Source organism: Balaenoptera ricei, chromosome 6 (assembly GCF_028023285.1).
Source record: "Balaenoptera ricei isolate mBalRic1 chromosome 6, mBalRic1.hap2, whole genome shotgun sequence".
Lineage (NCBI taxonomy): Eukaryota > Metazoa > Chordata > Mammalia > Artiodactyla > Balaenopteridae > Balaenoptera > Balaenoptera ricei.
In genome coordinates this window covers 61,314,685-61,323,779 of record NC_082644.1, presented here as the reverse complement: position 1 = coordinate 61,323,779, position 9,095 = coordinate 61,314,685, and positions in this window count along the sequence as shown.

Below are 9,095 nucleotides of genomic sequence, written 5' to 3'. Positions count from 1 at the left end.
CACACTTGTTGCTAAATTTATAAAAATACTAAAGATATAGATTTGATTTACTACACTTATATACTTTCTCAGGGTGTTAAATCCTTACATGTTATACAATAGCAAGTGAATTTAGGGTTAGAATTACAGATCAGAATGGTTTGGTGTGAGTTTTCTAGTGTACTTAGATTGACTAGAAATCAGATTTTTGGTCAGACAATTGACTGTAGAACTACAGGTATCTAGCATGACTTCCCTGTGATCACAAGAAACAGGTTGAGCCTGGCTATAATCTCTGTGCCAGTGTGGAGCTAAATATAGTATGGAAAACCAGGATTCCTTTCACAGCCTAAGTCCTTTGACTTCAGCTGTAATCCTTTTTTTTTAACTGCTTTGGACTTTATCTCCTAATTAATACAGATGAACCACAGTAACTCTAGTCTAGGATGCTTTACCATTTTATTAGATTTAAGTAACTTTTTTAACATTGATTCAATTTTTAAATTATTTGAATCATATCTGTTCTTAAAAAATGTATTCTGTAACCTGTATTGGCAAGAATCTCACTTGTACAAAAGTATAGTTTTTGTCTTCTTATATCTTAGTTATTAATCTGGACACTTTCACATGTTAATAAGCTTAAAAAATATTTAACATTATAAAAAGTTAAAGAAATAATGGTTTCATGGACAACACTATGACTCTATCATGACTATTGGGAACTAATTATTAAAATGTGTTATGTATGCCTCAGTGTTTTCAAGTCTTCCCCTCCTCACAAACACAAACACGAACACCTTCTTTCCCACTGAAACTGATTTTTAAAAATAACTAATACTTACAAAATATCCTAGCAAGTTTTTAGCCATTAAACAGTGCATAGGCTCTCTGGATACCAGCCCCATTCTTTTTTTTTTTTTCTTTTTTTCTTTTTTAATTTTAATTTTTATTTATTTTTGGCTGTGTTGGGTCTTCATTTCTATGCGAGGGCTTTCTCTAGTTGCAGCAAGCGGGGGCCACTCTTCATCGCGGTGCGCGGGCCTCTCACTATCGCTGCCTCTCCCGTTGCGGAGCACAGGCTCCAGACGCGCAGGCTCAGTAGTTGTGGCTCACGGACCCAGTCGCTCCGCGGCATGTGGGATCTTCCCAGAGCAGGGCTCGAACCCGTGTCCCCTGCATTGGCAGGCAGATTCTCAACCACCGCACCACCAGGGAAGCCCCCAGCCCCATTCTTGAAAGGTTTCTTTGTTTCCCGTGATTCCACCCTTTTCTTTCTGAAAACTTAAGGTTATTTTCCCCAATCTCTTCAATTATACCTTCTCTTAAAAATGTATTAAGTACTAGTATTCCTGAAAATTCTGGTTTGGCACTCCTTCAATCCCAATCACCATCTACCTAGTTGAGATACATATTGAGAAAGACAAACCAGTGCCTGATATGCAGGAGCTTGGCTGGCGCTGTCATTCAGACCCTGGTATTACTATGGTTTGGCACTCACAGTTAGGTCCTGGTATTCTCTTGCTGAGCAGAAACAATTTCATAGAACAGCAAGATCAGATAAAGCTACTCTGTGACCATAATGAATCAAGACAAAAGTAAAAACACTTACAGGGGGCTTCCCTGGTGGCGCAGTGGTTGAGAATCTGCCTGCCAATGCAGGGGACACGGGTTCGAGCCCTGGTCTGGGAAGATCCCACATGCCGCGGAGCAACTGGGCCCGTGAGCCACAACTACTGAGCCTGAGCGTCTGGAGCCTGTGCTCCGCAACAAGAGAGGCCGCGATAGTGAGAGGCCCGCGCACCGCGATGAAGAGTGGCCCCCACTTGCCGCAACTAGAGAAAGCCCTCGCACAGAAACGAAGACCCAACACAGCCAAAAATAAATAAATAAATAAATAAATAAATTTATAAAAAAAAAAAAAAAAAAAAAACAAAACACTTACAGGGATGCCTGAACACAGGTAAAACTGGAGTATTTTCCATGCCACAAAATGCCAGGTATACCTCTACCATAGCTAAAATGAGTGACTGGTTGTTCCTTTACCAATTACAACTTTAGTGAAGCTCTAATCTCCCTTCCCTATAGATAAGATTTTTAAAGATACCTAATCATAGTTTTCCCTTTACTTCCCAACACCATCTCATACAGAGAAAAGCACTGCTGTCATTAATCTTCCCCATACTCACGTAACACAAGTCCAGATCCTTTAATAAGTCTTTTTAACATCCACTTACTGAGGTGGTCCATGGTTCCCCATGGTGTGTGGAATCCTTTGCTGCGAAGAGTAATCAATTCAACTTGTTTAGTAACAGGTGTGGTTGGAAGTGATTGACGATATCTGTAAAACTCCATGCTTTTACATGTATGCTTTTACACCTGTATGTTTAGGACTCCAAAAAATATAGCCCAAGCAAAAACTCTTATCTAAAGGTAAAAATTCACTTAATTGTCATTTGCTAGACTTTTTTTTACCTACATGTTTCTCGGACATACCAATTTCAACATCCCCAAATTAAACAAATTATCTCCTCCAGAGAAGCGCTTTCTCTAATTTTCCTATCCTGTTGAAGAAACCTCTTCTTTAGCCAGAAACCCAAAAAGTAGCTTCGACAGCCACCTAACTCACTACATGCAACTTTCATTCTTTTGGACTTCTAAATATCTACTTTTATTTTACATTGCCACTGGTGCTTCTCAAATTCAGGTCCTCATTATTTCTTATCACAGTAGCCAACTGACAATACTAATTCATGTACAGTATCATTTTGTTCCTATCATGTCAGATGCCCAAGTGATCTTTCTAAGAGTCTAAACCCATCAGGTCACTTCTTTACATAAAATCCTTCAATTTCTTCTCAAGCTTACAAGATTAAATTCGTATCTCTTAGGAGAATTTGCAAGCAAAATCATTATCAGGGCTTTGCCTACTTCATTAGCTTTATCTTAAGCAATTTACAAAAGAACATTTCAGACCAGTGGTACTGCACTTTCTATACACTCACATCGTTATCCTTATGAATCTGTTTTCTAATTACATTTTACTGAAATATAATTAACATAGAACAAAATTCAAAGATCCTAAGTGTTCAGTTTGATGAGTTGTGACGTTTGTCTACACCCTTGTACCACCACATAAAATAAGAAAATTTTGTCATGCCCCTTTTTAGTTTACTTTACTTTGACTCAGCAACTGCTTTCTAATTTTTGTCACATTAAATAGTTTTGATTGTTCTTGGACTTCATATAAATACAGTATGGACTCTTTTAGTTGAGCTTCTTACATTTAATAAATTATATAAGGGATTCATTACTTAGTGACTACATTGGGAAGCAATTCAATATTTTGTATGGATCTATTTTTGGACACTGTATGCAATTTCAAAACTTTATTTTTATATTTTTTGTGATACTACACCGTCTTAATGAAACTTTGTACCAAGGCTTGAAATGAAGTGATTTAAACCCTCTAATTTTATTTTTGATTATATAATGTTAAAGATATTTTAGGTCCTTTGCATTTCCTTATCAAACTTAAAATGAACATGTCAGTTTTTTAAAAAAAGTCTGTTAGAATTTAATTATGAGTGCATTGAATCTATAAAACAATATTGAAGAATAGATATCATAATAATGTTGAATCCTCCAATCCATGAGTATAGTATATCTCTTCATATAGTTAGGCTTCTGTAGAGTTTTGTCAACAGTATTTTATAGATTTCAAGACAAAGAGTTTAAATTTTGAAAAATTAATTGCCAATTATTTGATTTTTTTGAGGCTATTTTAAATAATTGTTTAATTTTATATTTCAGTTGTGACTAATATATAGATCATATATTTTTTTTCTTTTATGGCTTAATCTTGTATGTTTTTCTTGTATGTCTTGATTCTGATAAATTGGTTTACTTTAGATTGCTGTTGATTCTACAGTGTTGTCTACATATACAATGATGCTGTTGCTAAATAATTAGAATTTTGGTTCTTCCTGTCTCATCTTTATTACTTTTATTTATGTGTTTTTGCCTATTTGAACTTCCTAATTTCCCCAGTACAAGTTTGAACATAAGTAATGATAAGGCTTCCTTTCCTTGGCCCCAGTATGAAAGGCAACATACTCAGTCTCTCCTCAAGGTATTAGCTGTAGGTTTTACAAATATTCTCTTTATTTAGTTAGCAATGCTTCCTTCTATTTGTATTTGCTAAAGATTTTTATCATGAATGGGTGTGAATATTGCCAAATGTTTTTTTTTTTCTTTATCTTACTTCTTGTAACTCCCCCATATCAGGCTTAGGGCTCTTTCTATAGGAATGGCTCAGTTCAGTATTTCATACTTTAGACCAAGGGTCCCTCTCAATGATTTTGGCAAAAAAGTGAAACAAGGGGCCAGAATCACATAAAGACTCTTGTAGTTTTTTTATCTTACATATCACTTATATTTTGCCTTCTGAAATATGAAAATAGAATTTTTACAAACCTCAGTTGAAGGATAATAGTTAAAAAAAAATATTGTAAATTTATCTGCCAATTCGGTTCCTGTGGCAACATGGATGAAAAACTCCAAATTGAGCTAAATCACTTCTGTCTACTATTAATACATTAAGTTGGAAGTATGCAGTTGATAAAGGCCTAGTGGTACTTGCCTCAAACATTAGAACAAGCTAGATGCTAGAAAAGATACATTTTCATTTCTCTCAAATGACAAATCTAGTACCTTTATTCTACAACTACCAATCTCCTTGTTTTCTGTGATGAATGACATGATAGACCCACTGTCCCAGTCAGTGGATGTCTGTATAGTTCATCACCTCAACACTTCCTCCCCCTGCCCAAAAATACATTTATAAACTGTGATCCTACTCTAGGGATTTTCTTTTATAGCAGATAAGCAGATAGTCTTTCATACATTTACCTGATATTTAAATATAAATACACAGAGAGAGATAGATTGTGGTATCTTAAATACTGGTCTGCCTTCCACTAAAGTGCCTATATTGTATGTCTAATTCCCCCACCATTTTTGTTAACCCTCTACTTGTTCTGGTGTGTTCAAATCTAGCTACATCTCCCTTATTATGTTGCTGAAACTCAGAGTGCCTTTTCCTCTAGTAAAATGTAATTTTTCAAATACATTTTCTCATTATTAAGCCTATGTTGAATAATGTCATTTATCATTTATGTAGAGTTTTTATATGAAAGTAGGATATAAAGTGAATTTCCATTTATCATGTATTGATATCTTTACACATAGTATTTTATTTTAAACACTCAAGAGTTTTGAAGAAGTCCTCTCTGCACTATAGCAAGGAAGAGCTAGAAAAGTTGTTAATGAAAATATTTAACTTTATTAGTTTAAAAATTTAATGGAATACAAGTAGTGTATATATATTTTTTCTATTTTTTCAAGGTATCTGTTCTTTTTACATTTTGCAAGCTCAAGTCAGGATTTGCCTCATTTCCCTGAATGAGAACTATGAATTTTATATGGTGTTAACTCTTTGAGCTCTATTTTGTTGAGTGTCACATGCCCATTAAAATTAATCAATCAAAATAAATGTTTAGTTTTATTGATAGCCACTGTTTTCACACATTATTATTTATTTTGCTTTAAATGGTGTGATCTTGTTTTCAGTCTAATATGGTAATTAGAAATGTGATCAGTGATTAGGCATGCTGTGTAATTCTTTAAAGTAGGTTTAGCTTAATTTAATCTAATCTAAATCTAGAAATATACAGCCATATTTTAGTTATGTAATTGTAGTTTAGGTACTAATTGACTCTCCTCAGATGACTGAAGTTCTGCAAAATCTTTTTCACACTTCAGCAGATGATCACAGTACCAGATTTAACCAGTTATTTCCGTCTTCCTGTTGAACAATAAGCATTTTTTAGAACACTTGACTTCACAATTAGTCAAGAAATTCCCAAATTCTGTTACACTAGGTTGACATTTCCAAAGGGTTTTGGACAGTGTAAATCTAAGCTAGAAAATCTCTTTGAAGAAAATTTAATTCTTCTAAAGTAGAAATACTTTGAAGAAAATAAAATATTTAAACCTGGATTATTGATAACAAACCAAAGATAGAAGTATATACAGTTGACTCTTGAACAACATGGGTTTGAAATGCACAGGTCCACTTCTATGTGAATTTTTTCAGTAATAAATACTACAGTACCACATAATTCATGTTGGTTTAATCCATGGTTGTTTAAATTTGTGTCTGTGGAACTACAGTTATGGAAGGCCAAATATAAGTTATACATGACTGCACTGAAGGGTCAATGCCTGCAACCCATGAATTGTTCAAGGGTAAACTGTACTTGGTATTACAGCTGTTCATGTTTGACCTTGAGTGAAGGAAAATACATGGGAAAAAGAAAGGAAGCCTAGGAATAAAACTTGTCAGGTGTCCTTAAAGTAGGAATATTAGGAAAGAAAGAAGATATCCTAGGATACAAAGAGTTAGTACAGTAATAACAGGGAAAACAACAGAGATGATAATATAGAAAATATTTACCCTGTGTCAATCCCTGCCCCAGGGACTTTTTATACATTTAATTATGTAGTCATGACAAAAACCCCATGTGAGAAATATTTTTATTTCCATTTTATAAATATTTTAAAAGAGACTGTATGAATTTAAGCTAAAGTAACTAAATGTAGATATTTTGTATTAAGTGTAGCTGAATTGGGGCTCTAGAAATATCTCTAACGCACTCTGTTGAACAGCTTTGATAGTACTACCTGAAATTACACAGGGAGATATTTTAATAGATGAAGTGAGGGACGTCACATAATGTAGAATTAGCAAGAAAAAATGATAGTTCATTGGTCACTTTCACAAGCGAATTTATTAGATCAATAGGCAAAGCAATCTAATTATTGGGATTAAGTATACAGCAGATGATGGAGAAAGACAGTTACACTGTAAAGACCTTTCAGTGAGGTTTTAGAGTTAAGACAATACGGTTGTCAACAATGTAGGTTTTTAAAAAAGTATTTAAGATGTGAAATATATTAAATAGAGAAGAAAATAAAGAGGGTACAAATATAGTTTAAACGTTTCATAGCAAGTAACATAAAATCCAATTCTAAGGACCATTCTTTTTTGAGATTAAAAACATACAATTTTGTAAAGGGCACATGTTGAAATGATATTTTAGGAGGATGACGGTTTGAATTCCAAATGTCTCAATTCAATGGTCATATTTAAGACAATCTTTTTCCATTTCCACTTACAAGAAGTGGTTTAATAGGTTCATGAAAGGGTACAAGCACCAATACCTTAAATTAATATTTGCTTTCACAAGTGTTTATAAACATTAATATAAACAAAATAGATGTTACTTATTTTATCATCTCTATACTAAATTTGTAATAAACATTTATGTAAAATTTGAATGATTCCAATGTTTAAATATCTATGGGTATTTCTCATATACATTGATATTTTTATGGAATACTGAATCCCAGGAATATGAGTTTTATTAGCACTTGAGTTAAACACATTTTTTTCGATAAAGGAAATATATCTGTCAGTATGCTTTCACAGCTCTTTGATCTCCCTGTAGAACATACTCTATAGTTAATATGTCTTACTGCAGATTTCTCTTTATAATATTTCACAGGTTATTTTAAGACAAAGAATAATGTGTTTTCTATTAGTTAAGAAGTTTTGTCACATCTTATGCATATCTTCATATGTTGAGAAGTATCAACCCCAAGGATATTTTGGCTTATAAACCTCTTTAAATGTGACTTTCTTCTCTGTTTTGAGGCTTTATATTTATTTGCCACCTCGTAAAAAAAGATATTAAAATGAAAATACATTTAATGTGCTGATTCAGAAATATGCGTTACTTTATGAAATTCAAAACATAAACTGAAATACAAAGAATAATTTAATACATTAAAAATAGTACCACACAGATACAATACCATGCACAAATTCTCTAGCCCATCAGCATTGCTCGTGAGAGACAGTTACCATCATTAAGTATATAAACCAGTTGCTAATATTCAAGGAGGACTCCCACAAAATGGTCATGTGCAAAGTGGCTGTCTTGCAAATCAACGCCTGAATTTTAGACCAACTAGCCTAGTGATTTTCACCTTGGAGCTCAGAATTGGAAGTACTGACTAGGTTTCCAATATATGTAATTTTAAATTATAAGGCATTTGTCTCTAAATGAGCATTCACACAGACTTGTGCTCGCTTTCAGTTGTTTGGAGAATGACTGCCTACCTCTTTGAAGCAACCTTCCTGACACAAACTAAGATCCCTGGATGAGACCTTCATTCATAGGCAAAATGGCTTATGAAAGTTGAACCATCAGAAGCGTGCACTTCTTTGAATGTTTAGTGCAATTCACCTATGACGCCGTCTGGTCCTAGAATTTTGTTTATTGGGAGGTTTTTGATTGTTTCAATTTTATATTTCTTCCCCGGTCAGTCTTGGAAGACTGTATGTTTTTAGGAATGTATACATTTCTCCTAGATTGTCCAGTTTGTTGGTGCATAAATGCTTGTAGTAGTTTCTTATAATCCTTTCTATTTCTGTGATCTCAGTTATAATTTCTCCACTTTAATTTCTAATTTCGTTTTTTCTAATTCTCTTTATTTCTTGGTTAGTCTAGCTAAAGAATAGTCAATTTTGTGTATCTTTTCAAAGAACCAGCTCTTAGTTTCATTGATTTTTTTCTGTTGTTTTTTAGTTTCTATTTCACTTATTTCCAATTGAATCTTTATTAGTTTCTTCCTACTACTAACATTGGGCTTCATTTGCTCTTCTTTTTCTAGTCCCTTTAGGTATAAAGTTTGTTTATTTGAGATTTTTCTTGTTTCTTGAGGTAGGCCTATATTGCTATACACTTCCCTCTTAGGACCACTTGAGCTGAATCCCATAGATTTTGGTATGTTGTATTTCTGTTTTCTTTTGTCTCTAGATATATTTTGATTTCTCCTTTGATTTCTTTGATAATCCATTTGTTGTTCAATTGCATGTTGCTTAATCGCCACATTTTTGTTTTTTCTCTCATTTTCTTCTTGTAATTGATTTCTGTTTCATTCCATTTGGGTCAGAAAGGATGCTGGATATGATTTAAATCTTTTTGAATTTA